We start from the raw sequence: 21,017 nt of genomic DNA on the forward strand, positions 1-21,017 counted from the left end.
GCCAACAGTGCCCTGGGCTGTGTCAGCAGGAGCACAGCCAGCAGATCAAGGAAAGTGATTATTCCCTTTACTCAGCAGCTGTTAGACCACATCTAGAGCACTGCATCCAGTTTGGGGGCTCCCCAGTACAGGAAAGGCACCGATAAACTAGAGTGAGTGCATGGGAGGGCCACCACGATGGTTGGGGCTGAAGCATGTGCCCTGCAAGGACAGACAGAGGGACTGGGGCTTCTTCACTTAGAGAGGAAATGTCTTTGGGGGGACCCCACAGAAGCCCCAAACACCTACAGGAAGTTTATTAAGGATTTGGAGCCAGGCTCTTCCCAGCAGTGCGTGTCTGGAGGCTGAGAGGCAGCGGACATAAAGTGAAAACACAGAGGTTCAGACTGGACAGAAGAAATGTTTCCCCATAAGGACAACTAAGCAGTGGAGCAAACAGCCCAGAGAGGCTGTACAGTCTCTCTCCCTAGAGGTTTTGAAGCCCACACTGTGGGTACAGCCCTGAGCAATCTTTTCTGAACTTGTAGCTGGGCTTGGAGTGGGCATGAGGTTGGGCTAGAGGCCTCCTGAGGCTCCTTCCAGCCCAAATTACCCTGTAATCTTATGATTCTATGTGGCTGTGTTACCTGAACCATAATACAACCTGTGTTGAATTTCATTTACTCAATAACAGCAAAATAATGCTCTGCAAACTCAAGTTTTCCATACAGATCTGCAAGGACACTCTTCCAGGTTAATTCAAGGCTTGTTCTGCTATTAAGAAATGAACACTAGTGCTGACACAATATTTTACAAATGTTTTTATAAAGGAACTTGAATAGTCTTACAGCTTCACATCTACAGCTTATGTCTAGAGTCACATGATAGGCTTCATAAAAATATATCTCAATTTTTACCAACAGCAAAATTGTCCAGCTGATGCTATTCACTGTGCCACAGCCAGGTGAAGGCTGAAGGCTACATATTGCTGCTGGCTACATATTTTCATCAGCTGAATCTCACCATCATGGTCAGACACTTTTTGTGCTTTGACCTCTGAAAAATATTGCATTTGGAGAAGGTGGATGACCAAACCTCTCTGGAGACAATTACTGAAACAGCTTCAAAGTCTTGGCTTATCGTTATAAGGTAAAATAACTTAATAATCTGAATTGGACTTTGAATCTTTTCAGTTATTTTTATTCTGTTAGCCAGATAAATATTTGACAGGTAATATTCTAAGTTTCCTTAGAAACTTACTAAGTATAGATTCCACTTTCCTGTGCCAGCAAAATGGCTTATCCCTCAGGGTAAAATGATTCCTAAAGGAGAATGCTCATTGTTTTTCTTGCTGTTGTTCCTTGAAGGTTATACTTTCAAACTACCTAACACTGCTTTCACCAGGGAGCCTCATGGAAAGGATGTCTTGGCATTACATTGAATTAACTTAATCTCTAGCCACCTTATTTAATCCCTTTCTTCACTTTGCCTGGCTTTATTTCCTCTCCTCATTGGGCCATAATGCCTCTTGGTAGAATCAGGACTGAATCTTTATTATCACTTCCTCCAGATGTTCTCTGCTGGATGTCCTGAACTTTATTTTATTCCAAGTAATATTCTAGGAGTATGATTGGTTTTGTTAAAGAAATGGGAATTTCATTTAAAAAAAAAAAAGTATGCGAGAGTTTATGATGGAATTTGTTCAAGACAGCACTAGCAGAACTAAGGGAAGCTCAGTCTATAGTTTCCTTAAACTGAGCAGCTCCTAATAGAGTAACATCGATATCAGGATGTGCTAGTGAACATGTTTGTGTGTGGGCAGGCAAATATGCTATGGTACAGCAGGTACAGACAAACGCATAAACATCTCTCTCTTCTCATGTCTCCTGAAGCCTGTGTGTTCTCTCTCCTCATTATTTTTTGTCCTCTGATGGGAATATATTTCTTGCCTTACTCTTCCAAGGACCACTTTGCTAATGTAGCTATCTTGTTCACATGCTTTCTTCTAGCTTTTGAGACTTCAGTCCCCTTTCTGATCTCCTGCTCTGCTCCATGCCAGACTCCTTTTCCATATTCTTGGGAAGATGGGGCAATCTGACAATGGTATTTCTTAAAAGTATCTCCATTTCTGTGTGTCTACATGTACATGTAGGTGTGTTTGGACAGAAGGGGTAAAGAAAAGCAAGTAATTATGAAGGGATCTTCTTTACCTGAACAAAGCACTTAAGTACATGTTAAAATCTTATCAATTTCAATAGTGTTTAGGAGTAAGCATATGCATGTGCACTTTGCTGAATAAATATAATACTAAAAGCTAGACACAAACTTAAGTGCCCGATGAAGTGGGAAGGAAGGGAGAGGAAACAGCATGTTGTTAGCCTATCCTTTATGGTTGTTCACTGTTCCACACGGCTGCTGTTACCAGCTGCCTTCGGAACTGTGGGAAGGGATAATAAATACAGTTTGACAAGCTAAGAGTCTAAAGGTAACCAATATCAGACCTGACTTGTCCCTGTTAAATGAAATAATTTAATGAGGTTGCTTTCCAGATGAGTTTTGACCATCACAGCCCCAATGGGTGATAGTAATTTGGGAAAAATCCAATATAATTTTCAAACATCATGAACACTTAAATCACGATGCTCTGCACAAAAGCTGAACACTTTAGAGTCTAAAGCTGGTAGTCTGGCAACCAAGCGATGCTGTTGACGCCTGGAAACAAATGGGAGATCTTGATTTATAATGTCCGAGTTTGGAAACTGGCCTATGGGTTAATATTTTTTGTCAGGATGAGTTAATGAAAATGACTCTCCTGGGTGGTAGTCAGTTCAGATTACCACAGAGACCAGCTGGATACTCACTGTCCATCAACAGAGGACATCTACATCACTTGCTTCCTTCAGGCACACTTGTTAGCTTTTAAAATGTCATTTTGGTGGTCATAACAAAGAAATCAGGTTATACAACCATCTTAAAAGGTTGCTACTATTAATTTCTGGATGAAACATTGCTTTTGCTGATGGTGAAACTCAGAAAAACCTGCAATGTTTTTAGAAAGCTTGGTACTGGGCTCGCTTCTGCCAGATGCTCTCACCTGCGACATGGAAACGAGGGCTGTCTGACAGCTGTGGACATCTACGGAGGGCACAGTGGTTTGCAGCACAGCAGATAAAACTGAAGACAAATGTCTGGATTGAGGCACCAGCGTTTCCACGCTCAGCCTGGTGAGATGGGTTAAGGCCTTCCCAGACCATTCTTTATAAAGTTTGGGGGTATTTTATCAAAATGCTTGAATCAGCCAATAAATGCAGCCCCACACCTCTCAGGAGGATTTTTGCCTTAACTCTCAGCCAGAGTAAAGACAGGCTTTCTAGCACCAGCAACTGGAGAATTAGTTCCTGCATGGCAGAACTGGGATCTTGTCCTGGCAACTGTCTCCCTTTTTGGCAGGAGGCAAGACAGAGAGAGAGGTAGAACAGTGGACTGTCCCGCTCCACCACAGAGATGGCAGGCATGCCAGGAAGGAGATGTTGAAGGTGCCACTTGTCCAGAGCCCTCCTGCCAGCCCCCTGGTGCAGCTGAATGTCCCCACCAGAGAGCAGTTGTGTGCAGTGCCTGCACCATTGCTTTCCATCTGCACTTTTGGGGAGCAGACCTAAAGACACTAGTGCAAAGAAATGGCAAGAAGGTAAAGGTTTTAAGGTTGTATTCATAGACAACAGTTAACTAAGTAATTTTACCAGAGAGTTATTAACTGTAAAAACACTCGAGGAAACCTGTAGCCGATGAAAATCAAGTGTAAATGGAATTCAGTACTAGAAAAAGGCTCAGTTCTTGCTGGTCTCCAGATGTGGTAAAGACATTTGACACCTTACAGGGGGCTCTGTCCTGCAACAGAGCAACAATAATGTTTGTTGCCCTTCTGTGTATGGATGTATGCACAAAACTATTCAAAGGAAAGAGCCCACTTCAATATTGTTGCTGCTTTTGTACAAAGACTTCCAGGTTTAAAAAGAGACTATTTTAACATATATTTCTACTCAAGAAGATTGGTTTTAATTCAAATGACTTTCATTTCAAAAGTCTGATTAATTTATACTTAAAGAATGAAACATTGAAACAAAAAAAATTAGAAGAGCTAAATAAAATATTTTATAGACTCAATCTGATGTTTTCCTTCATTATCAATGCATTGCAATTTTTAGGATACTGTTGGTTTGTACCAATATGGTCAAAACGCTAAAAAATAGAGCTGAGGAAAACCATTAAGAACTATCTATACAGCTACAGATAGCAGAAATAATACAAATTAGATTTAGTTACGTATCCTCTGGCAAAACAAAAGATTGATTATAAACTTTTATTTGAATGGAAGGAAAAAAATCCATCTTCAAATTAAAATTGTCATGCAGGCAAGAAAAAGAATAATGCAAGAAATGGCTCATGCTAGCATGACCTAAACCAAGGAAATGGAAAATAAGAGCCCTGCAAAGGAAAGAATAATGTGGTCTTCTACATTTGTCAAAAATATTTTAGGACAGAAGTATCTATTAACTGGCTGATGAAACACAATCTGAGCTTAATCTTTTTTTTTTTTTTTTCATAAATTATATCAAGGGCATCTAGAGAATTAGACTGTTTTCTCCTTCTTATGTTTGTCTGTATGAAAATTAAAAAAAAAAATAAATAAAAAATTGCATTTCCATAGCTAATTAAAAAGGTAGTGAAGGAAAGAAAGTATTTTTAATTTTTTTTTTTAATCCCTGCTGTCTTCTGTACTCTACAGATTGGCTTTGCAGAGTCCTATTCCGTTGTGGATAAAAAACCTGAATGAATAGTACAACCAGCAGTGAGAGAAGGTTATTAAACCAGTAAATGAAGAAACAGCACAAAGAATGAGGACATATTGCAAACAGAATTCCCTGCCTCTGGAGAGGAAATACAGCAGGGTTGTTTGGCTTAGGGGATATGCATATTGTAGAGCACATGCTCAAATATAAAAGGCAAGTGGCTTTAGTAATAAAAACTCCCACATAAAGAGAGTAAGAGGATCAAATGTCACGTGTACCCTCTGAGGAGCTTGCAAAGATACCGGTGCTACAACACGTGTAGCTGTCTTCAAACTAGTCATTTCAGATTTGTATCCTTCAAGACATAATAACTGCAAATAACATTTCTGTTGTGACTGTTTCATTAGTTTCTAATAAAATAGGAGGAGGAGATGCTGGCAGGAGGAAGGAGAATGACCAGCTGATGAAACTAGGTGTAAAGCAAAAGGTGAGCTACCAGACAAACGTGGTTACTGAGGCTGTTACTTAAGAGGTACAGAGGCAGCCTTTTGCTCCTTCTTTCACTCTTTAAGCTGAAATGCTAATAGAGAAAAGCTGGAAGGAAAAAAAACCAAACATATGCAGATGAGATTGTTTCTCCTATTACCAGAGAAATCTGTGAAGTGACAGATGAGGCTGTGTAAGGAAAAGAAAGGGGAATGGTAAACATTTTATTCTTTTGAATTTATAACTGCTGTGAATTATTTTCCCCATTTAGAAAGAATTTTCAAAGAATTTTCAAAGAATCTGGGGGTTTGGATAAACAAAAGTTTTCATAAAAGTCATTTGTTTTCTGCAAAACATAATACTGACACAGACACCCTGCTGTGAAAATTTTGGAGACCTGCACATTGGGGTTTCAGCTCCTTCCGTCATGAGGCTGCCATGATGAAGTCTCCAGAAACAGTCCTCTGTAAACTGGGTAGGGGGGAAGTATGCAGGCTAAGCATCTCATTCCCATTTTTTTTTAAAAGATAACATTGTGTTTGGTCTTTAGGTAATACTCACAGAGAGAAAATACTTAAAAATTGAATCAGATGACTGTGTACTGTTTATTTCTCATAATAGGAGGTACAAGTTTTCACAAATGTATTAACAGAAGAGTGTTACAAAGAAAAGCAACCTGAAGCCATGAGTGTGCCAATTAAAGCATTCAATAGAAATATTAATTCACCCGTAAAGAAATGTGTGGAAGAAAAAGATATTCTTCCTTGGAGGTGCCCCCATGGCTGGTCACAAGAAACATGGAAGTACATTCTTCCAGGGGGAGTTCAGACAACACTAATGCATAAAAGGACCCTATTTGATCTCCATGGCTTTTGCTGACCCTTTGGGAAGTGCAAGTGGTGCCCAAAGCCATCTCAGATGACCAAGGCAAAAGAGACTTCATCTTAAGAAAGAATGGGAGATTCCAGCTTAATCTAAAAGACAGTGAGGTGGAAATCCATTGGGACACTGAAGCAGTCAATAGATAATTTTAGTATAAATGCTAATGTTAACAATTTGGTTTATTTTTTGATGGTTGTTTCAATACTTCAGTGCTATGATTTTAACCGAGCTATTTATTCTATTACCCTTAAATCTCCGTTTGCCGTATTGCTGAAGAACCTAACAGAGAATGGGGTATTCCTAGCAGTGAGGGTCCTTCCAGCTGCCCTACTGAGACAGTCTAAGAAGAGCACAGCTCCCTACCATGCTGCTCTGGGTTACTCACAGCATCTTGGGCTATGAATGGGCTGGTTCGTAATGGTGTAGGCCAGCCTCCAAAAGGACACTGTACAGCCACAGGGGAGAAAAAGGATCTCTGCTGTCCCTGAGTGCTGGGGCAGTTGATGACTGCTGAACCACAGAAAAAAACAATGCATCTCTCCTCAGATCTACCTTACTGTTCTGCAATGTTTCACATGTCCTCCTTTCTTTTGTAGAAATATTCTCAAAGCTGAAGTATTCCTCTTTCTCATTTATATGTGCCACTCAGTCTTTCTCAAGTTCTTTACATCTATTCTTGATTTTGTGACCTGAATGAGGGCAGAGGGAGGATATGCACATCCTTCTAATGCTGAAAATCCAGCATGCAGGAATATTCTGTATTTTTAAAGCTGGAAACACTTCAGTTATGACCATCCCATTGTAGGATGTTATTGCAAATATATTCAAATAGTTTACAGAGATGAGAATATTTTAATTTTTGGAGGGCAGTTCAAATGAAGTAACATATGTCTTGCTGGTAACAGGAGGAAGTAAAAAGCACTCTGGCAGTTTGGGAAAGAAACAGGAAAAAAAAAGCTATCAGTTTATGGTTAGGATATGGAACAGAGTATGGTGCCAATACACTGAAAAAGAATAAATCGTTACAGATTTGTGGGAGGGCCACAAGTGCTTATGCATTATGAGGAAACAACTGTGAAGTTCCTTAAAGCTCTTTTTGGTTTTGAGAAACTTGCCATGCATTTATCTGCGCTAACTTCTGGAGCAGAAACTAGATACAGTACTTTAAAGTAAGTTGGGTCAGATTTTTATTCCATTACCAACATTCTGTCTAAGTCTGAGTTTAAACAGCCTTTGGGCATTTAAGGAGTGACATTTGCTGGCTAAAAATCAATTCTCATCAAGATCTCCTTGGCTTATGTACTAGAATCCATACTTTGAAGCTCAGAGGAATTATGGAGAATTTAAATGGGGGAACAGGGAAAAAGGGACCAGAGAAGAGGCTCAGAAGTCCAGCGGGGAAATAGCTTCTTTTCCCCATCCACTGTGCATTACTGGACTGCAAGAGAAATAATGAAACCAAAGGAGACCTGGGAGGAAGCTTGTGATTAAGTAAGGTGTATGACTTCTGTCCATTGAGAGCCAATTTAGGTGAATCTTCAGGCTGAATCTTTGCGACATTTTATTTACTGAATGCTGCTCTCCAATTGTCTAATAAGAAAGTAAATCAAAACCTATTTACTGGAGATGCTATGAGAGGGATGGGTATGTCTGGCTCTTTCTAGACAGTATCACAAGAGGAAAGTGGAGAAGCAGCACGTGAAATGGTGCAGCTGACCCCACACCCTATTGGGTGCACGTTCAAGGACAGACCCTGTCTCCATTCCCAAGAGTTTCTTATCCCCGACCAAGCCCTTCCTTCACCATGAGGCCAGATGACAGAAGCTTTGCAAAGGTGAAGAGACATATAGAAAGCAGGATTGGAGGAGGTGGTGAAGTTTACCATCTCCGGTGTGATGAGGATTCAAAGGCTTCATGGCCAATATCAGTTTCTGTTTAAAAAAAAAGTATTCTTGAACCAGCTTGCAGTCTCATGTATCACAATCACCAGCGGAAGAAAAGGTCACTGGTCTAATTCTTCATTCAGGCACAGGGAATATTAAAATGTAAAAGGCAATGTGAGATATCATATACAATAATTAGGATATAACTATGTTCATATATTTTCCTATAGATGAAATTACTTTGTCTGCACTTCCACTTTAAGAAATTACAGTGGACATTGTTCCTATGGTTACTGGGAGGTAGCATTTACAGAGACAGCTGATTTCTATAAAAGGAGAAAAAATCACTGCAACTGGAATTGTCTGCTTTGTTAAAAGTCACTTTGCACTAAAATTTTTATTTGTTAAGAGGATGCTGAAGATTTTACATCTAATCAGGTACAATGTGACTAATTAAACATTTTAGATGAGTAATACATTGTAATTAATTTTGTCAGCTTTTATTGTTTTGCCCCCCCTCCCTACCCCCAAAGATATGAGATTTAGGATGTCAAAAAACATCAAGAAGATTTTAGAACAGCAAAGGACAGACTGATCTTAAATGTGGTCAGAAGAGAATAGCTAAAAATAAAATCCACTACATGTTGCTGTCTGTAGTACTACCATCTGATCCAGATTTGAGGTGCATTTGGAAATATTGAGCTATTATAACTCACATTCGCTGACTACATTATTTTTTTCTTTTTTTCTTTTTTTTTTCCACCTCCATATATGATCTAAAAGGAAATTTGGAATGATTTCTATTGGAAAAGGAGTTGCTTTTCTTTTGAAAACTTAAAACAAAACAATCTTCAATGTAATTCTAGTGGTTTAGGCAAGGACAGGTTAAAAGGTAATGAAAAGTGTTACCTGTCTGAGAGGAAAATGTTTCTTCAGGCTGGTTGATATTATCTGGTTCAGTGAGCCAGGTCAGGAATAGACTTCATCAACTTAAAAGTGTTCAAATTTTTCAAATCTTGTTTATGGTGTAAAAAATAATTCACACAAAAATGAAAAGATCTTCCCTCATGGCAATTCTGTTTCAAAGAAGTTTACACAGATAAAAGAAAACCTTTGTTATGGATTTAGGGTAGAAGTACCCCAAGAGTCAAGTTGGACCAAAAGTTATCTTTTATGTACTTTCTGGGGGGGTCACAGATAAAAGCATCTTTATGATCATGAAGTTTGGTTCTTGTTACAAAATATAAAGCACAAAGAATATTGCTTATTTATTTCTGCATTATATCTATAACTTTTGTTAGAGCTGCAATTTATATTTTAGAAGCATATTCAGTTTTGATTTGGAAAAAAAACACAGGATAGATAAAAAAGTATCTTTTCATATTCAAATTTTTTCTTCATATCACTGATCCTTTTTCTGTACGTTTTCCCATTCTGTTTTTCACTCTGCTCTTTTTCACACCCACTGGATTAGTTCTTTTTATTCTCTATTCACTTACCTAGCAGAGGAAAACAACAACAAAGCAAAACAAAGCAAATCACTCCTCAATGGACTGAAAAGCAAAAATGTTAGTATTCAAGACAAAATGTCAAAACTATGATATTTGAATAGCTTTCAAAATTAGACAGAAGTTACTTTGGCTGCTCTTATAAGTCTGAATGGCTGATGATCTCAAAATTTATTTATTGGACCAACCAGCAGACCGATGATTAGCTGAACACATTGCTCGTCCCTGAGTGTCCAAGGCCGACTGTTTTGGGGGAGTGCAGTGACTTCATTTTGCTTTAGCTGGGGCTACACCACTGCTTTCCTCATTCTGAGCGGTTATTTTTGGTTCGTCTGTGGATTTACGCTGTCATTCAAAATAGACACCTGGGTGACATTTACTGTGAATATTAACCATGGGCATCCAGTAAAATATTTACACCATGATGCACCGAATCTCATCTCTAACTCATACATTTTCATAAAATGCGAGTGTCAGAGTGTGGCAGCACTCATCAGTACAAGAAAGCTCACTCCCCAGGCTCTCACGGCTGACAAGGAAAAAAAAAAAAAGTCTACACAGAACCCACATGGCAACAAACTTATGCAAATGCACTAATTAAGGCTTGGGAATTCAAAGAAATTCACTTGAACTCTCTTACAAATTTCCTGGCTCTTTTTCTTTTGGTCTGAAGGAGCTGCAATTCTTTGTGTTTCAGAAAACGTCTTGGGGCATATCTGACAGCAAAATATCGTCTATTAAAGAACAGGCAGGATCATTTTTACTTTGGAGAACACTGAAATAATTACTGGGACAGATTCTGCCATCTTCCTTATATTTCCTTTGGACTATTCAGAAGGAAATTGCTACTGCAGAGGAGTTGTAAGAACCACAAGATACTAATGAATAGATTCTGCCACCAGTACTTGCCTTAATTGATTCTTCCCTTTTTTAGCAAATTAATGGGTTAACTTTATAACTGATGTAAACTGAAATAGTTCCACTGGTTTCAGTGAAAAAGTATAGGTGTGCAACAATTGCAGATATGTCCCAGAGAGGAAACTTGAAGAGTAAAATATGGCAGAAGACAGAAAAGAAGACAAAATCTCTTTCTATGTTAATGACTTAGGATCAGAGTTTTTCTGATAGAAACATTTGAAGAAAACAGGAAAGGGAGTCATCAAGGTTTAAAATATGTTATGTATAGCATTTTTTCTGTGGTAGTGAGAATACCAGTATGGGTGAAATCTCCCACTTCCCCATAGCTTTTCACTAAGTACGATACTTTGAAAGAGAAAGAAAGAGCAGAATTGCGATAACTGAGTGTTTGGTACTAAGCAGAGAAGAAATGGTGGGAGGATTCCCAAACTCCTTAAAAATCCTCCCAATGAAGAATGGCAAGAACATGTCATCATTGAAAATCACCTGTCTACAAGCACACATCCTGCATTAAAATGACTTCAAAAAGGAACCTTGAAGGGACTAGTAAAAGTTCAATTGCTTAAAATAAAGCTCAGCCTGAGCTTAGTGTGGTCTCTAGGTAAAAGCTGGCAAGTTTTTTGTTGGATAATGTGGATCCTGGGTGTGAAGTCTTCTCAGCGTACGAAGATGCTATACATAGAGAGAAGGCAAACTGCTCTCTGCCACTTACTTCCACAAGCATCATGCTTCCTAAAGGTGATTTGCTGTCTTTTCATGCATTCTGAGAAACATGTGGAGAAGGGAGAAAAAGATACAAACTCTAAACCCTGACAGTGTTAAAAATGCTCCAAACCCAAGACTGGTTATTACACTTCTTCACCTGCTATCCATTAATATTTAATCTGCACATGGATAAAATGTCAGCTAAGCTGTCCAGAAACATCTGGATGTTATGATACCTAACAAATCTAATAGGCACAGCTAATGAGCCCAAAGACGGGGAATGCATTATGTGGTTGCTGTTACAGCCTTCACCCAATGAATATAAATAGGCTTTCGTTGATCTTTTGTCCTACTAAAATGTAATCCAGTTTATTGAACTGGTGAATTGCATTAACCATTTTGACATTATTTCCTTATAAATCTAACATGGTGTCCTTGTTCTGTTCTTCGTCTGTACATAACACTAAACAAAAGGAAAGGACAAAATCCCACAGCAGAGAGGGGTTCCAAACCACTGATGGATGTTGATTTAAATGTGAAATGTTTTTTAAAGCTCAAAGAGAACACGACATATCTGCAGAAAAGGGCTGGGGAGGAGGTTGGAGGAATGCATTATAAAGAACATATTTCATACTCAGAAAGACATAGAGTTGGAGCACAAGTAAATGAAGGTTTGTAAGTAGAACTCAGGAAAGGCTTATGTGCCTGAAAAATAGCCTACTTTTCACTAGTATCATAGTTTATCATGTATTTACAAGCCTCACTTCGCAAACTGAAATCAGCATGTCTACCACAACATGAAATAAACAACAGTCTTTTAATTAACAGCAGTTATGTTACCATTCCATTTTAAAACATCTTAAAAATATTTCATAAGATGACACTTATGAACATGGCAATAAAAATTTGCCAAAGTTGGAGTTGCATACTTAACAGTCTCTGCTGTTTCTGTGCAAGTGACGGAAAGGATTGAAAACATACAGTTGTGCCTAAGAGACAAAACATAAACTTATTCTTACTACATCTAATTTCTTCTTCATTCAGCTCACAAAGGACCCTATTTTGTGAAATACAGGATTAGCTGCATTTGTGGGGTCATTATTGTTTATTGTATGTATGCTAATACAAACACAAAATCAATGCTTCTACTACCTGGATTTATAATAGCCATAGACAATATCTAGAATTTTTTTTTAAATTCACACTTATGAATCTGAAAAGTTCAACATAAAATCTTTCTGATGATAAACACTTAGAACATTTCAGAGACAGATTTTACTCCTCCTACTGTTTTTACTCTTCATTGTTTATACTGACCTGTGACTCCCTTTCATAGACCTTTCCGAATGGGCAGACAGGTTGCAGAAACATAAACAGAAACTTGCTCTATTTGGTAATTTGTTTTGTACTTATTTAATGTTGCAGGATATCCTAAGGAGTATGAAGGACCAGTTGTGCAAGTTACTGTACAGCAGCAGAAGAGAGAGATCCGTGCATCAGAGAGGGGACACAAACAAAGGATGCAGGAGGTGAATGAGCAGCAAACTGCTGTGGTAAGCAAAGCAACATGGATCAGAGGAAAAGCAGAAATCACCTGCTTTTCAGATAACCTGAGAAGATGAATCTGTAATTAGAATACAAGCGAATATCCTCATAATCTGTTTTTGACAATGGAAAAACAACTTCTCTACTATTTTTATGAGTCATCTGCTCTGAAATCAGTTAGACTTTGGGTATTGTGATGAATATTGATGGCTCTGACAACATCATGTCTGCTTTATAGGCAAAAAAAAATTAAGGGCTTATAAAAAAATGAAAAAATAAAAATAATGAATGGCTAACATGGGAAAGGAAATCAAATAAGAAATCTTCAGTATCCCACCAAATACTCGAATCCTTAGATGATCAACTCTTTCTTTAAGATTAGTTGTGAAAAATTAAAAATGGAGAGAAAACTCAGTCTCTTAGATTAAATAAATACTGCACTAGTAAAAATTTTCACAAACGTGAAGAACAAGTGAGAAGATTGTTAAAAAATTACCGACGAGCTTTTGTGTATGTACAAATGGGCCAATGCATTTATTCTAGACCTGCACTTTCAAACTTTGCATATGTAATATAAAGGGAAGATTAACTCTTTTCAGTTATTTTTCCCAAAATTTCTCTGGGATGTTAACAATTCTAAGGAATTTTATAAAGAAAAGGAAGATATTAGATACCTACTATGGCTGTCTTTGTAACAATGTGCTAGATAGATAAAGGAAATAAACTTAAGCCCAGTGTTTAATATTGAACAGTTTGGTGGGACTGGAATACATTTTGCCCTCTGAAAATGTAGGAATGGCAAACATGTCCCTGTTAGAGATGGCTTTGGGGTCAACAAGAGATGACAGCAAAAGAGGCCATTTTCTGTAAACTTTATCCTTGCTGGATTCAAAGTCCCTAAAGCTAGCATCTCGATAGTGGCTACCATGGCTCAAAATGAAGAACGAGAAATTCACATTCCAATATGCGTTGCAAAAATTGGTGATGGGAGATGGGAAAGCCAACATATAAGAGCTCAGCTCCATGCTGCCTTTATTAGATGAGCATTTTCCCTTTTTGGCATTGTAAATCATAACCAAGGGAGGCTTTTTCATCTGGCAGCATAATTCAAGTGAGGGAAAAGTTGTTCTCTTTCTTTATTTCACAGCACAGCAGAAGGTCGAATATGTGGGATGTGACAGGAGAATCAGGCCTCTTGGTTGCAAGTTGTGTGTTTTTTAAGAACAAACCTCCACAAGTATTATTAAGAATAAGAATATTAAACTACTGCAGAGCAATGCTTTTTAAAACCTTTCTAAAATAATAGCTCACATCTATACTTGTGTCTGGGTATTTTTTTTCCTTTTCAGAATGATCTGTACAATATTGCAAATAGTACATATTTATTTTCTCTGCAGCTTTTTGATAGTTGAAAATTAACTTTGGGATATCTCAAAGATGCCATGTCATCTTCAGATGTTTAAATTACAGTAATTACAACACCTTCTCATTGCTTGTTGCTCTTTGGTCTTTTTTTGTCCCTTTATTTCTGTGTTATTTACTTGACACAGAATTTCCTCATAACACTAAAAAATACACCTTAAACAGGATAATATACATCACTTTTTCAGCCTTTCCCTGCTTCCCAATTACCATTTCAGATGCAACACTCTTGTTAATTTCTGCTGTGCAACATATGGATAATTTCTTTCTATTTCCATTGCATTTACTATTGTAATAACTACTGATAGTTCTACCAGATAGCGTTGCCACTTGTCCCTTGAAATGCAAGAATCTTCTTTGCATGCCTAATGCAACATGGTTGTTCTCTGCAGCATGGCTGATGAGATCTTTGATCAGATTTTAAATATATAAATTCTGGCACATTACTTCAAGGGTTAATTACATCTTTAAAAAAGTTCTATAGTTTCTAATTACGGCTAGCTTTCAGTTTTGGATGATTCCTGCTTATACATTTATATGCAATTCCCACTATGTTTGCACCCCACCCAATCAATCAAATGCTGCAGGGTACCCCACAATACCTTGGAATCCAAAATAGCCCAGATGTGGTATTCCCTCTAACCACCATCACTGGAGGCAGAGGTCAAGGTTGCTGCTGGAAGGGGTCTGGGTGAACAGGTTTTAACAGGGAGGTGTGAACAACAGGGTGACTCTTGAGACCATGTGGAAGCTGCAGATGAAACACTACTGGATTAACCCAGTCCACGATTTTGTATGGGCCCTGGTAACAGTGGTCCAACCTAGAAGAAGGATGCACTGAACAACATGTTGGCTAGATAACCAAATACCGTCCCCAGCTGCAAAGTCCAGTGCTGGTTGCAGCTGTCTATGTGCATAGTCTTTGTAAACAGCCTGTGCTTTTTCTGGCTGCTCCTTAGGAAACAAATGTATATGCTGCAACTGCTGATGGGAGGCCTCAAGGGAAAACCCCTGGACAGCCACCCTAGCATAGCTGGGTGGTCACACGGATGGACTATATTGCACGCAAAAAGGGGTCTGCTGCTTGGAAGAGCAGACACTGCTGTCATAGACAAATTCTGCCAGCAGTAGCAGGTGAACCCAGTCATCCTGATGGCAATGAATGTAACAACAGAGATACTGCTCCAGGATCTGGTTTGCCTGCTTTGTCTGGCTGTTTGACTGTGGGTGATATGGGTTGTAAAGACTGTGTTGTACCCCCAGCAGACCCAATATCATGACAGTACTGAAGGATCCGCGTCCCCAGCTGAAGGACGTTTGTCCTCAGCAGGAATGTACAGCTGCTCATCACCACATGGACAATCACCCTTCTCCTGCAGGTCCTGCAAAGTATCCCCTCCCCAAAACTGTGTGACCAAAGGACCAATGGCCATCTCAAGACTCACAGAACTTAAAAAGGCATCAGCGGGCACAGCCACAACAAAACATTTCAGAGTGAGAAAATTACAAGGGGATGGATCCACCTTTAGGACAGTCTCAAAGTGAGAGAAAAAGACACGAGATTCAAAGGCTCAGGTAATAGTTGCAAGAGGTTGACAGGCAATAGCCGGAAGAGGTTGAGCTCTCCTGCCAGCCAGTTTTATTAGTTCCCCTGAAAACCCACCAAGGGCATTAATTGACATAATATCTATAGACATTGTTCCCTTTGAACAGGTAGCCCGTAACCCTGACAGGAACATCCCTCACCCCAAACCTCCAAACACTACTCTCCCCAATATTCTCCCAAAAACCATGGATAAGAACCATAAATGATGTCAAGAAGAAAGTGTTGCAGCAAAGCTAGGAGGGCATCTGCAGAAAGACCCTGGCAGATGTAACCAAGAAGAAAATTCTATGGAAATGGGCCAAAAAAATCTTCCTGTGTGTTACAATGGAAACTGCAGCAATTGTCCCCAGGGGAAGGGCTCAGCTAAGGCAGCTCTTGGGGAGAGTGCTATATAAATATGAACTTTGCAGAATGGATTCTTTTCACAGATGTAACTTACCCATGCCAGCTGACTATAATCCTCAGCTAAGTGTTCATATTTTCTTGACAACTAATATGAAATTAGTATGAGTAAATTATCCAGAACTAAATATCATGTATCTTTTTCTTCCTACTTATGTTACTTTACAGTTGTCTCCATGCCTATGGGCACCACCCATCTCCTTTGGAGAGAGGTGGGTTTTTTTAAATTCTAGTTATTGTTTTTGTAACATTCATGACTTATTCTCGCTTTTCAGGGCTAAAAGTTTTTTATTTTAAGCATTTTTTTTTTCTTTTCTTTCCCCATTGCAATTTGTCCAGCTCCACTTCTACAGCAGCAATTTCATGGACCAAAGCCTTCCACTGGGGGTAACAGAATATATGTAACAATTTATATTGAGTTTCCATCATGTTGTAGCAGTTGCCACATATGAATGAATTTAGGTTTGCAACACCCCTGTGAGGTAGGGACATATTGATTTTCCTTTATTATAGATTGGGAAACAAAGACTTTAAGCAACAAAGCCTCAGTCAATCACAGAGCCAAAAGCAGATCCCAACTTTCCCAAAACATGACTTGTGTTGGCTATTGCAAGGCTATTTTGCTACCTTCAAGATGGTGTTATTTTTCAGATAAAAATATACAAGGGACAATAATGTTAATATCAGATGACTCGCAAAAATGTAGGACCAGATATACACATGTACATCCTTTTAAGGTGTTTTTTATAATCTATGTATTCTGGAGAGTGCAATATTGCTGACAAATTTGATATACAATCATTTTGCAGGACCTTCAGTGGAAATTTTGAAATATTTACCACTGGGCTCTATTAACTGATCTTTTTTTGTGGTATTAAGTAGCTCAATCTGTTGTCTTTTCAAAGTAGCAATTATTTCTGAACTTTTCCCTTCCATTCTTCATTTTTTCCCTAGAAAGGAAGGCCTAGTAACTCTGAGCTACAGTTAAGAACACTGTTGAACTCCCCCCATCTCACAGAACTAAAGAATGACAAGTTGATTCTAATAATAGCAAGATTACCCCTTTTTTGGGCAGTAATAAATATAGTTGTACCTGCAGTGGAGCATATAACTCAAGTTAATTTTAAAGGAATTTTAACGAAACGTTTGAAAGTTAATTTCAGTCATTGAGATCCTAAAGTTCCAAAGTAATTATTTTTTTTCCCTTAGTAGACCCCTTTGTGACTACTTTTTGACAATTCCCCTGGAAACATTTTCTAGGAAGTATTACAAGATGTGAAAAGTCGGAAGTATATCTGTTAATTTTAAAACTCCTTGGTTTTTGTTCTCTTATATAGTTTTCCTCTTAAGAGTTAATTACATCCTACCTGAAAATCAGCAGCTGAAAAAATGATAATTCACATGCCCTTAGATGGATCAGGAGTTTTCTGAAATGCTTCACAGATATTGAGTATATTTAAACAGCTAGCATTCAAACAAATCCTTGATATTCAAATTTTCTATGCAGAATGCTACAAAACCAAATTAGATTCGATCTAATCTCTGCATACAAGCCTGTGCTGAACTTGTACATGAAAATGTGGTTTTATAATAAAACAGGGAAATAGAGACAAAAGTGAGAACAACAGTTTGCATTTACCCACTGAGGAATTCATGATCCTTGTAGCACTGAGTTCAATGCTTTGACTACAAGCAGTTTTATCATGGGGACCAGCATGATGAGAAAAGCAGGGGAAAACAGAAAGCAGAAAATAAAAGGCTAAGGGAAATTAGTCAAATACGCACAGTTTCCCAATTTTTTGAATCAGTAAACTACAGAACAGCATCTTTCTTTTATTAGTGCAGCAGCAGAAGACAGGCAAAATGAAAACTGTAGAATGTTTGAAATACAGATGATTAATTAAATACACCTGTTTTGGTTGATTTTTTTCTGGAATGAAATAAACCAACACTGGAAATGTATGGGCCAACCTGCCATCATCAAACCATCACTCAAACAGGACTACAGTTCTGGGTTGTGATGGTTATATGTTGTCATCATAACATCACAATATTAAGTATATACCCCTGCAGCATACAGAACAGCCTCAGGTATGGACATACCTACCTAGCCACGGTCTGAAATGCAGGTGAAGTAGTATCAATTTGGTGTGTCTTTTATTCAGAAGATAAAACCATCTAAAATACAGTACCAGTTCTACAAGGTATGAAGAGTTCTTTCTATACTGGGAGTTAAACTAATTTAATGGTATAAAATAAAATCACTTATCAAAATTGCCCTGGAAAAAGGTCCTGCACAATAAGACTTCTCTCTACAATAAATCACACTAGTATGGGCGTAGTTGCTGAGCCTGTTGGGAAATTAATGAGAAAATGCGTCACTGAACTAAGTACTTGCTATAAGCAGACACTCATTAACAAGGTAGTACTTCACACTATCGCATGTTTTATTATCATACAACACTACTATGAACAACTACATTCAAAGGCTATCATTAAGCTTGCAAAACCAATCTCCCCAAAAAAACCAAAATACCAGAATAAAATCTGCTTTTGCTGTCTTAGTATAACCTCATCCTCACTGCCTTTGCTTATATTATTCTTCAGTTGCATGATCATGATCCTGTTTTGGTCTCCACCAGAACTCTCCCCTGTTCAGTGCATAGATAGGTTAATACTTTTGTTCTGTATTAGCACCCAGAATTTTTTTACAGTGCCTGATCCAAGCCCAATCTTGAGTCAGAATTCTTCATTTCTTTTTGGCTGTGTTATGGTGCTCACCAATATGCTATCTGCAGTCACTGACACCACATTCATTCAGCAGCACTTTGCATCACTCAGTTGTGGATGGAAGTGATCAGAGCTGGCTCAGGCTCCCTCTGAGCATAGACCAAATTATCTGGCTCACAGTGCTGTCACATAACCCTCGCTTTAGAGATCAGTGGCAATTCTTGAGAGGCAATGTCAAGCACTTTAATTTCCAGTCAACAGTGGCATCATCTCCCTTTTTCTGCTTCCCTGTGTATCAGCAATGGTTCGCATAAGCAGATAGTGAGATGGGAAAAGGCAGCCCTAAAGTTGCAGGGAGAAGCAGAGCCCATTGCCACCAGCTCACAGAAGAGTAGTGCTAATCGATCCCCTCCCTTTCCCCTTTCCTAGGAGAGATGCTGCCTCATCCTCACTCTCCCATGCTCCTCAAACAGTATATTCCTCCTCCTCTGCTTGAGTTTAGTCCTTTGCTTCCTCTGTGCCTCCAGGACTTCTCCATTCAGAACAGCACGGTTGGCTGCAAGTGTTTACATGCTTCTCAGCTAGAGAAGCAGCTCACTAAAGAAGGGTCCACAGAGTTCAAAATGCAAAAGCAGAGAAACGGAAGGGCAGAAAGAATGAATGTGTAGTGGGGATTATTTGCTGACCACCACAAATGCATCGCTGAATATCCCTTCCCATCATTTCTGTATTATGCTTGAAGGGGACTTGATGTGGGAGCAGGGTACCTTAGATGACCTTGACCTGGAAGAGTACGCTCTGCGCCCTCATTGCCAGACCCCCAGTCCTGCCTCCTGTGCCAGCTGTGGGCAAAGTAGTTAGACCCTTCTTCTGCTATCATTTTATTGCCCCCATCATTCTACTCCAGGTAACACCTAGTTACTTCTGCCTCTATGTTTGTGAACCCAAAGGTGCTGGGAAAGATGTCATGGAGTATGAGACATATGGAAGCGGTGGCTACCCGTGCAAAACTCTCACTCATCAGAACATATAAATTTTTCAATAAAACCAAAGATTGAACACAGTTCTCCAAGATTGCCTCTGCCTACTAAAGACTGATCTTCCTCTTCTGTGACTTGCTTCTTCCACTGCTTGTCAACTTCTGCAACAATTGATCAGAAAATATGCAGAGATCTATCTTTCCTTGCCTTTCTAGCTAGCTTCTCACATCAAGTCCATTGTGGGCAGTGGTTGATTCTGCAGATGCTGAAAGAATGACTATCCTTGATTGAAGCTCATTCTTTTCATCAGTTCCAGTTAAAATAGCCATGAATACAAACAAGGATATTTCCTTTTTGAAAAAACTCTGCTTTTGTTCATATGATTTACTCACTTGCTCATCTCGCATGCAAGAAACATACACTGAACGTCAACACAAAAACTGGAATATTTTATGAACCTCAAAGTTATAAGAAATTTGCTTTTTCTAGAATGAGAATATGAAAATGTTCACAAAATTTTATTAGAAATGCTCACACGGTTTTATCAAATCTTCAAATTAAGGTTCAGGGGTGATTTCAGCATGGCACATAATTGGCCCCAGAATTCAGGAGAATCTTGAATGTAATTATTTGTGAATTTCTACCATATGTACTGTGAAGTGGACATAAGGGCCCTTAGGTCCCTGGAGACTTGGCTGAAGTTTTTCCATTGACTTCAGTAGAGCTAGGTTTTCAATCAGGAGGTATCAAGGTCAGTTTCCTCTCCCCCGCCCCCCAAAATTTGAATAACTGAAATTTAATCTAGCACAAATACCTGTTGTATGGTATAAAATGGATATTGCCATTTCTATTCCTTACTTTGGAAACTGTATGGTCTTTCCCTTTAATGAATTAACATGTGGGATTCTGGAGGAATAAATCTGGTTTATCTTGACCCTAAGAAAGAGATGCACATTGAGAAAACCTAATAGGTTTAAGTTTCACCAAACTCCAGTGTAACTCCAGGGTCTGAAAAAAGTAAAAAAAAAAGTAAGAAAAAGGTTTCTGAATCTCTCTTTATGAAGTATATATGTATTTCAGGTGATAGATTAGAATTGTCAGTCTCACAGGGTAAGAGTTTGTCAACTAGATTCTCTTCAGAAATGTGTATGGGTGAGTGATGTGAAATACACTCTGTGAAA

The sequence above is a fragment of the Platalea leucorodia genome (assembly GCF_965183815.1).
Source record: "Platalea leucorodia genome assembly, chromosome: 4".
In the NCBI taxonomy this organism is placed as follows: Eukaryota; Metazoa; Chordata; class Aves; order Pelecaniformes; family Threskiornithidae; genus Platalea; species Platalea leucorodia.